Source organism: Pteropus alecto, unplaced genomic scaffold (assembly GCF_000325575.1).
Source record: "Pteropus alecto unplaced genomic scaffold, ASM32557v1 scaffold146, whole genome shotgun sequence".
Taxonomy (NCBI): Eukaryota; Metazoa; Chordata; class Mammalia; order Chiroptera; family Pteropodidae; genus Pteropus; species Pteropus alecto.
The window spans coordinates 20,818,491-20,829,162 of NW_006442107.1; the positions used below are offsets into that span (position 1 = coordinate 20,818,491).

At 37.6% G+C, this 10,672-nt stretch overlaps 1 pseudogene; it reads right to left on the minus strand.

Annotated features, from left to right (window-relative positions):
- Positions 1-1,020: 1,020 nt before the first annotated feature.
- LOC112469315 lies at positions 1,021-1,139 on the minus strand (annotated as a pseudogene).
- Between the last annotated feature and the right edge of the window lie 9,533 nt (positions 1,140-10,672).

Sequence of the window (10,672 nt, forward strand, 5' to 3'; positions counted from 1 at the left end):
AGGGAGGGAGGGAGGGAAAGATTTTAAAGAAAATGGTAAAGATATCAATTACTTACAGATTTAGTCTGGTCAAATAATCGTTTTAAAAATTTAAGAATAGCCACTAAAATAATGCAAACTAAATATTTAACAGAGGATAAAGGGAAGGGAAAGAAAGTAGGAAAGATGATAAAAAGAAATAAAGAAAAAGCAAGCAGAAAGCACAAAATAAGATGGTAGAAATAAATTTTAAATATCAGTAATCTCAATCAAATATATCAGATTCACCAGTTAATAGACAGAAATGCTCAGATTGGATAATTTCCGTTCAAAGAAAATACAGGGAATTGTAGATCAAGATAAATGATATCACAAAGGAAAACGCGCAGACTTCCAAAATGCAAAATATGGCCATTCTACAGGAAACTAACTCATTTCTGCACAAAAGAAAGAGGAACTGCTCTATATCAAGAGACCAAAGAGACATTCCAAAATAATACATTGATTTTGTTTATATTCTGATTCAAATTACCAACTGTAAGAAAGCATGAGAAAGTTGGAGGAATTAGATTATAGATTGGGTAATATATGATACCAAAGGATTATTATTAATTCTGTTGGACACGATAATGCTATTTTGCTATATAAGAAAATGTTCGTATTATTTAGAGATACATACAAATTACACAGGGTGAAATGACCTGATATCTGGGAAGTGTTTTTGAAATTCTTCTGCAGAGAAAACAAAAAGAAAAGGAACATTTTTGAAGGGTTTTGGGAAGCGAATGTGATAAAATCTTGATAATTGATGAATCTGATAAATGGGTATATGGATGTTCATTGTACTATATTCTCTACTTTTGAAAAAGTCTTTAAAAGGTTTTAGTCTAACTATAAGCTGTTTTCAAAAAACATTTCTAAAAGTCAATAAAACACAAAGTTTGGGGGTTATTTACTTATTTATTTACTTTAGGCAAGGCAACTCTTGGTTGACCTCACAGATTGCAAGGACCTTGTCAGCTTACAATCCTTTATTTTTTATGTCTACAGCACCTGGTCTTCCTAGGTGGTCTCCCATCCAAGTACTAACCAGGCCCAACCCTGCTTAGCTTCCGAGATCAGATGGAATAGGGCTTGCTTAGGGTGGCAGGTCCGTAGACAAAATTTTTAAATAAAATGATAGAACACTAAAAAGGTTGGAAAAACTATATTCATATCAGACGACTAGATCTTAAGGCAAAAAAAATTTTTTAAATTGGGAGAGCATAAAAGAGGTCATTACCTAATGATAAAAAAATAATGATTAATAGAGATTTGATCCTGCAAGTACCTCACTAATAACATCACCCCCAAAATACATAAAATAAAAATTGGCGGAGACATGAGGTTTTGAAAATTGACAGGCGTGGTGAGAAATTTTAACACAATGTAGAAGGTTGAATGGTGACCTCCAAAAGATATGTCCTCATCCTGCCCAAAACTTGTAAATGTGACCTTATTTGGAAAAAGAGTTTTTGCAGATGTAATTGAGGATCTCAAGATGAGATCATTCCGGATTATCTGGTGGACACTAAATCCAGTTACAAGTGTTCTTACAAGGACAAAAGAGAAGACCCAGGTGCAGAGGAGAAGGCCATGGGAAGGTGGAGGCGGCGATTAGAGTGAGGCAGCCACAAGCCAAGTCTAGAGCCACCAGTAGCTGCAACAGGCAAGGAAGAAAGGAACCCCACCCCACCCCACCCCACCCCTGGCCTTTGGAGGGCGTATAGCCCTGCCATCACCTTAATTTCAAACTTCTGGCCTCCAGAACTGTGAGAGAATAAATTTCTGTTGCTTTAAGACACCAAATTTGTGGAGATTTGTTAGGCTGAAATTAATAAAATATATAAAAGATTTGAACTATAAAATTACCAATAAAATAATGGGCATATGCGCTATCCTGCACTCAATTATTTTTAAAAAATATAGTCTTTTTCATTGAACATGAACTGTCCATATAAATTTTTGTAACACAAAAATGTAAGTCAATATTATAGAGCTGAAATCATTTTTGCCCTCTAAAAGAGCAGGTGCATTGCCCAAGTGTGAGAAAAATTGGCTTAGAACTTTCTGACCCTTTAATCTGCTAGAGACAGCTTGCCTTCTTTGTGCTTAGGAGAGAATATAGTTCACTAATTAGCCACAAATAAACAGCTACACCCAGCCTCTTAGTTTTATCTATTTTGGATGACACATAGGAATTAAAATTTTCAAGGACACATAGATTTCATTGTCATTTCGAAGTAAGCACTCCTGCTGGAGTCACTGTCATTACTAGCAAGATAATTACTCTTAAAGTAACAGCCCGGAAGCAAGAAGGTTTTTTTTTTTTTTTTTTTCCTGGTGTTGCTGATCAACCCTGAGGCTTCATAAGTAAATACACACAAAGTTAACATGCTTAAATAAATTTTGCATGAATCAGATCATACATTTTATATGCCTCTCACAAAAAGAACTAGGTTAACAAGTGGAACTCATTGAACAGCTAGGCAGGAAAAAAGTGAAGATAATTTTCAGCGAATAGCCATACCTATCTTTCTTAACTGGTATACCAACATAAACAAGAATCAAATGGAGTTACAAGATGGGAGGATACTGACACTGCGCTGCCTTTTCCTTTCTCCTTGAATTGCATCGTTCATACTGTTACCTCCTCGGGGCAAGGACTAGGTTATTATTTTTTGGCACAATTCTATTTAACCATGTGATGCCTGTACACTTCCCACTTGTAGAAATATTAGGTAATAATTTTATTAAAAGGAAAAAAACTCTTCATTACTTCTGCCACCTAGTGTGTCTCCTGGCCCCCAGTGAAGGAGGAAGTCTTTGGAACTGAATCCATTCTAAAGGAGGGATATTTGCCCAGTGAAGCATAAAGTGTGTCCTCGGATATCTGGAAGAAAGGTCACTGTGCCAGGGTTTCCATTTCATCAACTGTACACTGTCTCGGCATTTCCTGGAGGGATTATGTAATGAATTTGGACAAAGACTTCTCTGGTTGCCCACTCTTAGTAAAAAACAAGCTTTGGAAGGAACAGTTAAGGGATAAAAAGACAATTCCTTAGGGCAGCTTTGCCGATAGAGCCACAAAGTCTTGTGACCCATAAAATACTTGAAGTACTAACCAGCTTTTGCCACAGAGCAGTGTCAGAATCACAGCTAACAGCATGAGCCGCATCACGTGATGGGTTCCAAATTTCGGTTTCATTCTCACTCTGATATTGTGGTTTCTTTTTGAACTAGAATGATTGCTTTTGAATTCTGAACCTAAAGACCTATGCTAATTTGCACGCTGCCTTAAAGGGGTAGAAGGATTCCTTCTGAGAAGCCATATCAAATGTTAGGTAAAATCTAATTCACTATGCCAAATTTTCAGAGCAAAATTGCAGCGTCCTAATTGTCTTTTCGGAAAATAGTGTGTGTGTGTGTGTGTGTGCGCGCGCGCGCATGTCCAAATTGTCTTTTCAGAAAATAGTGTGTGTGTGTGTGTGTGTGTTTTAAGAGATTGTCCCAGGCAATAGCTTAACAGCTGATTATAAACTGATGTGTGAATTCTATTCCTTGATTTTCAGGAGTAAAGTGGTTTGAACCAAAACCTCGAATTAATTACATTGTGTACATGTTTCATGGACACACAGAAGCACATTCCTTTCGGAAGGTAGATGTTGTAAGCCAGGTGATGCCAATAGGCAAAGAGAAATACTTAGAGCTTGGTGCTGGGAGAAAAAGGGCTCTCAGTAAAGGAACACTCCACCCCTTAGAAGTCCTACAGACCCATAGCTCCCAAGGTTGTCCCTTCTTGACTCTTATTTGGACCCTTACACTTTTCTTCTCCAGCAGGTTCTCAATGTCACTGCTAAAGGCTATCTACACCATTGTTTTCAATTATCCACATTTCCCATTGCCCTAGGCATCAAGACAGTTTCTCCTTCAAGAAATTGGGCTCTCCCTAAGACTCTACAAAGATTCTACATTCACAATACTCTACAATTCAAAGCCTTTCAAAGGCCACCCCAATGGGTTTCCCTTGTCTCCTCCCTTACTTTGCCTATTCTCTGCTCTTAGGACCCCTCCCACCTACTGTCCCCAAAAAAGGAGAAAAAAGAAAGGTATGCAGCATGACATCAGTCATGTTTAAGCAATCCTAACCTCGCACCATCAGCATTTAGGCTAGCACAGCCCTCTGCGAGATAAAGAGGTCCCAAGTCCTTTCTGTCCTGTTCCTTCCTTCGTATTATTAATAATAAGAGCTTTTCCAGCCCTGCACCAATTTTTTTTTTTTTGGTCCCCTGCTGTATTCCCAAGTCACCTCCACCCACTGGATATCCTTATTCCTCAGCTTTTTAGTGGGTGCCTAGCAGAGTAAGATAAACATGAGAAATTATAATGGTTAAACACCTTGACAGATTGAATCGTGCGCCCTCTCCCCAAAAAGGTATGTTGAAATCCTAATCCTCAGTACTTCAGAATGTGACTTTATTTTGAAATAGGGTCTTTTTGTAAGTAATAGATTTAAAATGAGGTCATTGGAGTGTTCCTAACCCAATATGACTAATGTCCCTATAAACGGGAGTAAGTTGAGATACAGACACGCACTGAGGGAAGACAATGTGAGAAGACAATGTGAGATGACCACGTGACTGGAGCAATGCATCTATAAGCCAAGGGATGACAAGCATGGTCTGCAATCATCAGAAGCTACAGGAGACAAGGAGGGATTCTCTTCTAAAGCCTTCAGAGAACACGGCCCTGCCGAGACCTTGATATCAGACTTCAGACTCTGTGAGACAATAAATTTCTGTTTTTTTAAGCCACCCAATTGTTCTTAACTATTACAGTGGCCTTAGGAATCTAATACACTCATGTTCTCTATTTCAGTGTAAGTTTATAACCTCTTTTATAAAATTAAACCTCAGCCTAGTCTCCCTCAGCTAGCCTCCAAGTAAATTTCTCTACTGCAGTGGTTCTCCAAGTGCAGTTGCTGGACCAGCAGCATAAGCATCAGCGGGGAGCTTGTTAAAAATGCAAATACTCCAGTCTCACCCCAGATCTAAGATCAGAAACTATTTGAGCAAATCTTCCAGGGGACTCTTGTCTGAGAACCACTGCTGTACTGCAAGTTTCAGCCAATCTCCCTTTGCCCCACGAATGCTATTATATTCCAAGTATTAAGGATTATTAGATATTAGTTCTTATCTTCTTAAATATTATAACAAAAATAAGCTATAGCTTTCATATTATCATCTCCCAACTGACCTACAAAGGCCCAACAGAGTTTTTTAGAAGGGCCTTTAATTCTTCATAGACAAAACTGGCAAATGCCTGAAGAGTAGAGTTTTTAAATTTTCTCTCACAGTTAGCACTGGGCCTCTGCCTCATCTATAGCATGTCTATCCAAGTTCACCAGACCACCCCATGCAGGCTTATCTTTTCCTATAATAAGCCGTGATGCAAAATTCCCTTATCTCTCTCCTATTCACTCAGAAAATTAGTCTCAACTAAGTATTTGGAGGAAACTATTGATTAATTTATATAGAAATATTAATGACTAACAGACTTCTCTCTTTAATAAGCCCAGGTTGTATGACTTTATTTTAAAGGTGATTTTTTTTTTTTTTTAACCCAGAAGAACTCTATTTGGGCACATTTAAAGCACAGTATGAAAATAAAATCAAGCTCTATTTTTTCTTTTCGATGGTGGGTTTGAGGAGTAGATGGCTGGTGCCCTTTAAATGACAAGTTCATGGAAAAAACACTCAGCTCACATGAGGCCAGTCCTGTTTGGCAACTCCCTCCCATTCCTGGTCACCAGTCTGCCAGCTTGTTGACCTTGAAGAAATGGCAGCAGGCCTATCCTTCTACTTTTGCTGCATTCCACATTGGGTGGTTTTTTGGGTATTTCATTTTCTTAACAGGAAATTTTAGCTGCTGGTTTGAATCTAATTGAAGTGTTTTCTATGCACACCCTGAGACCCCCCAGGCTAGGGTGTATTTTTAATAAATCAAATAAATAAACCCCAAGCTTTGTACTAACTGAAATGTCCTCATGCCTTTAATGGTGGCCCCCTAAATGAAAATGCTAAGAAATGCAAGAATAATACCTCCTAAGTGACAAATAAACTAATAAAGGAGGGGCAGGGTGCCCAAGTTTAAAAGAGGAATAAAATTCATGGCATAAATTGTCCTGGAAATTGGCCCCCAGTTCTCAAATTGCAGAGATTACTCAGAACCTAAGGTTATGGGTAGAGGGAAAGGGAAATTAATGTTTAATGAACATTGTGCCAGGTGCTTTACTTCTGTTATGAGACATTTGGATTAAGAGACTTGAAACAATCAGATATAGCCCCCTGAAGAGCAACCCCAGTTCTTGGTCAAGCTTTAGGACTGATCTATATTTGCCTATATAAGGGATCAGGCAAGGTTAAATCATGACTAAGTTCATTCTCAAACTAACTTTTACTCTCAAACTTGAATGGAAACCAAACCAGCCATCGGAGAAATGAAATCCAAACCATTCTATCAGTTAGGATTGTTTTAAATAATCAAGGAAGTTTCTTGGCTGTTATCATTGGAATGTCAGTGAAAAGATAGGTTTCAGAGTATTTGATTAAGTAACTCAAAAAATGTCATAAGCAAGGATACGAGTCCTTTCCATCCCTCCATTCTGCCTTCCACAAAACAGGAAACCAACCCAAGTCGTCTTCATAGTGGCAAAATGGCACCAACAGTTTCAGACTTTACACTGGTATACCATAGTAGCCAGAAGAAAGACAAGGCCTTTTCTGATACCTCCATCAGAAGAAGTGAGCAGGTTTTTTTCCCCAGAATTCCTCAATCAAATTCTGTTTTATTTCTTTAGTATTTATTAAGGATCTGTTATGTGGCAGGCCCTTGAATTCATCAGAAAACAAAACAAAACTTTCTGCTCTAATGGAGCTTAAGTTGTAGCAGGAATTTATATTTTAATGTCTCTTGAGTCTCAGTTGAGCTCTCCTATGAGCTCTTAAATTCTGATAACCTCACTCCTTCCTTTTGACCCCCAGCCTTAGGCTTGGTAGCTTCTTTCAGCAGTTCCTGACCTCCGGTTAGCTTTGCGTCCTCCTTTTACTCTTTCAACCTTTAAACATCTGTGTAACCATATTAAGCCCCCTCTGTTTGAAATAATAAGTATGTATCTCCTTTTGTTATGGGACCCTAACTGATACAGGATGAAAACCTAAACAAAGATCTAGCTACTCCTAGAAAACGTTGTGAAGATGAATCCTATGCAGGCACACAATCTGATTACTGTTGTAATCACTGATTATTTTTCACCAACTGGGAGACTTCTCAGCAAAAAGCCATGAGTTGACAATACTGATAGGAATTTCTGATTACTGAAAAGGTAGCCCATGTCTGGGTATAACTGGTAAATTGATCTCTCGACATCTATCTGCATGAACTGTTTGAGTTGAATGGAAAGAAACCTTCTAGAGGGGTTTTATCCGAATAGGCACTTAGAAGCAGAGAAGGTGTCAAAAAAGGGACAGAATTATAGGAAGAGAGCACGATGATGTTTCCTCATAGTCTAGGTCTGTGCCCCATAGAGAGACAGGGTGCAAGCTACCGCAGAGAACACACAGTGCTACTTAAAGCCTAGGTGACAATTGGTTGGTACATTCTCTGACTTTGCATGGAACACAGCAAGCTCTGGCTCATTCTTTCTTGAGTTTCACCCTAATTGGGCTTACATCCCCATCATTCTACATAGACTGCTCTTGTGAAGGTCACAAATGACTTCTGAATTGCCAAATCCACTACTCAAATGTCAGTTCCCATCTTACTTCAGTATCAACACTGCTAATCTTTTGTGTTCTTTTCCAAAAACTTGTATTTTAGAGACATTCAGCTGCTCTGAATGAATGCCAAATAGCTAAAGGAAAATTAATCCATCTAATAATTCATTAATAAGAATAATGACAACAATAACATTGTTGAGCATTTACCATGTGCCAGACACCATTCTAAGCACCTTATGTGGATTTACTTCTCACTGCAGACCTGTGAGATGGGTACTATTTTCATGTTCATTTTACAGATGAGGACTCTCAAGTATAGAAAGGCTGAGTAATTTTCCTAAGTTCACACTGACGGTGTGCAAATAAGTGGCAGAGCCAGGCAGTCTCCATATTTCTATTATTTGATCTCAAGCAAATCAAATTCTACATCAGAATTTTTAAATTGTCATAAATGTGTTTTGGTAATATCTATATCAGAAAGCTAGAAAACCAAGCTCAAGGAGGTCAGATTTTGGAAGGGTCTCCACACTATTTTTCCTTCTTCACATTGCTGGCATTGAAGTTCAAGAAGCCAAGGGTTCCCAGAGCAAGGAAGAGAGAAACCTCAAGAGAGGATGATGCTCTGGTCAGAGGCCAATGGAGAAATATTTGGAGCGTCTCAGGGACCCAGATTCCAAGTTGGGGTCCAGGGGTAGAACTCTTATGCCTGGAAAAAAAAAAAAAGAAGAAGGAGGAGGAAGAGAAGGAGGAGGAGGAGGAGGAACAAGAAGAAGACTGGGAAAACAAAACAAAACAACACAGGAACACTAAAAAAAAAATTTTAGCAAATTATATAAACACTGAGAATCGAGAACAATGGACAAAACACAAAACCGTAGACTCCAGAAGAGCAGGGAACCTCTTTGTCCTACACCATCATATCCCCACACAACCTGACACACACCCCATACTGGTCTATGAGTTCCATTTATCCAAACTCGAGCCAAAGACCGGGCACTAAGAGTATGTTCAAGTTCATATTCAGTGAGCTTTGAGCACATGTGGCAAGAGACTATGCCAAGGTGCCCTCATACTAGATCTAAAAGTGCTGGGCTATAATTTCTTGACCTTCTACAGCCTATGGATCTATGAGTACTAATGAGTACTAACTCTTACAGTACTAATATGAGTACTATATGAGCACTAAAGACTAAGGTTGAGGTTAGGTCAGCAGTTTGGGGTCTTAGAGCCAAGATGAAAGAATGTGAAGGATACAGACTAGATAGGCCTAGCAATTTTCTTTTATTTTTCTTTCTATGAGTACAGCTCATATTTCTAAATCTCCATGTCATTGTTCATTCAAGTCATACTGCTGACAGAAGGCTAAATGTATCATTGAGCACTCCCAAAGTCTGATAAAAACTGATGGGATAGTTTGATATTTTTTGAATAACCTTCACAATGGAATCAATTAAGATCGGAAGCAGATTATTTCAAAAATCTGGTTTTTTTCCTTGGTAAATAACCTTTATTTATTGATTTCAACCTGGCTAAAATGTTACTTTGACATTTTTGACTCTTGTTGAAAATCTCCACACAAACGACTAAATTCTAAAACTGAATGACTTCAAAGCTCAAATCAACCAACTGAAAAGGGGTTTATTCACATGAGTTCAGAGGCACCTTTTATTTTTATTAATACATTGGTTTCCTCCTATCCAAAAATGCAGAATTGTGCCAGACTATGAATTAGTTACAACACAACTTTCCAGGGCTCTTAAAATATATTTCATTTCATTGTGACTGTGGTGTACTTTCTTTTCTTGCAATTTTATCATCCTATGAATCAAAAAGTCTCAGTCTCAATGATCAAAATTTCAATTCTGTGAGACCCCTGCATCAACAGAAAGTTCATGTTACCCAGAAGATAGCATTTAGAGCAAATGGTCCTTGCTCATATTCCATTTTAACTCTCCATTTTAAAACTCTTATCTTACAAAAAAAAAAAAACCTTCTATTGTAATGAACGATGAAAGAAGGGAATAGATCAAAGAGGTTGAGTAAAAACCCTGCAGTCCTAAATTTAAATTAGAAGCAACAGGATAAACTCATTATAAACAAAAAGACTGTAAAAAATATATGACAATTAAAAATATGAACACTGACTAGATATTTGATAATATTAAGGAATTAATGCTAAATTTTTTAGGTATAATAATGATATTATGTTTGTATTTTTTAAAATAGTCTTCATCTTTTAGAAAACTATACAAAATGTTTTTGTATAAAATGATATGATGTCTGAGATTTTCTTAAAAATACTGCAGGAGTGAAGGAAGCAGGTGTTTAATTTGGATGTTGAGTATGTGGGGCGTAAATGGTATTAACTGATCTAGATCAGTTTGAAGTAGTTCAGATAAATTACTGTAGTCGTGCCTAACTTGCCTTATAGCTTAACAACGTTTTTCTTGAGAAAATGCTCTTCACATAATTTTTGCAAATTAAGATACTTAATTCTCTTTTTAACTGAACTATCATAGGGTTTCCTTCCACAGATTTACATCCTTTTCTTCCACTCATAAGGAGAAGAATCAAATTGAATATGAAAAAAGAGAGACAAATTAGACAGTAACTCAAAAGGAAGTCAATTAGATATATCATTTCAGGGGCAAGGCTAGAACTAAAACACTGGATTATTTTTTATTTTCAAAGAAATTACTGTTTATTACTTGTCTTCAATACTAGCAAAATCCCTTGACCACTGCATCACCTAAGACAGTCCTAAGTCTTCTGTGCATCTGGGAAAATGTTAGTTCTCCCAGCTCTGGTATGCGAAAGGCTGTGTCTTTTGGTGCATTTCCAGAACTTCTCCCCCAGTACCTCTGAGGTACCAATAG